Source organism: Arachis ipaensis, chromosome B08 (assembly GCF_000816755.2).
Source record: "Arachis ipaensis cultivar K30076 chromosome B08, Araip1.1, whole genome shotgun sequence".
NCBI lineage: Eukaryota > Viridiplantae > Streptophyta > Magnoliopsida > Fabales > Fabaceae > Arachis > Arachis ipaensis.
In genome coordinates this window covers 125151272-125152595 of record NC_029792.2, presented here as the reverse complement: position 1 = coordinate 125152595, position 1324 = coordinate 125151272, and positions in this window count along the sequence as shown.

The window sequence follows — 1324 nt, the reverse complement described above, 5'->3', positions numbered from 1 at the left end:
TTATAAAAAAATTTGGATAATAAATCAATCCTCAATAGATTATACATTAATTCTGTCAAAAAAAATAAATAATCAATACATTGAGATATTATTATTTACGTACTAATATATATATTATCGATTATTAAGTTTATAATTAATTTTTAATCCAATTTTTGGTAATTAAAATTTAAATGATGGAAATTATTAAATGATGAATATTTCGTATCTAACTAATTTATTTTTTATTGAAATTAAAAAAATGATGAATTGTTAACCAATTCTAAATTTAAATTTAAATTTGAGTAAGAAAATAAGAAAAATATTTTAAATTTTATCTCACTAACCAAAATTAATTTTAAGATAAGAAATTACTTTGTACATCATATATATTGTAAGATAGTATCGTTATTTGCTATTTTTTAATGGTAAATATTGTCAAATAAAATGGTGTAAAAAATTAGAAGAAAATGTATTTACAAGTTTAGAAAATATTAATTTATTTTTTAATAGAATAAATTATATATTGAATAACAAAAGTTGTTATCGGTTTCTTTTCACACTAACTAATACTCAACGATGGTGTTTCGATACACCATATTACCAAAATATATTAATCGATCTAATAACTTTTGTAATGACATAAGTTTATGAATTTGAAAATTTAAAAATTATTTCATAAAATGTGAAATTTTAACAAGTAACAATGTTGATCATATTGTTTTGATTTCAAGAATGAATACGATAATAATAAATAAAATTGTCCCAAGTAAATTTCAATAAAGACAAAAATTCATAAGTATTTCTATTAATGAAAAATTAATCTATTTTAAAGACAAATACAATTTTTTTTATGGATTTCCTAACTTGGCAAGTCGAGAATTAATCCACCACATATTGATGCTCTATTTATTAAGTGTTTGTCGCTAACGGGAGTGGATCCTCTCTAGTGAGAAAAAAACTGGATGGTATTCCGTGTTCAATCTAACCATTCATTGCTCTCTCTCTTATTTATTTTTGGTCCCACTCATAAAATTAAAGGTGAGAGATCACATTGTATTCTATCAATTGTTAAAAAAACTAGAGAGGATCCTTTTCCGTCGCTAACTAATGGATTGTGATACACATAAGGCGAGATTCGAACTCCAAATACTTGTTTAAGCGGACAAATGAGATGACCATTCAATAAATTTAAATTGATTAAAATAAATATTAATTATTTTTAATATTTTTAAGTTGTAAAATATTTATAATAATAATTACTATGTATATTTTTTATTTAAATTTTAATAAAAAATTTTATATAATTTTATGTATTATCCCGTGTAGTACACGGGAACATACA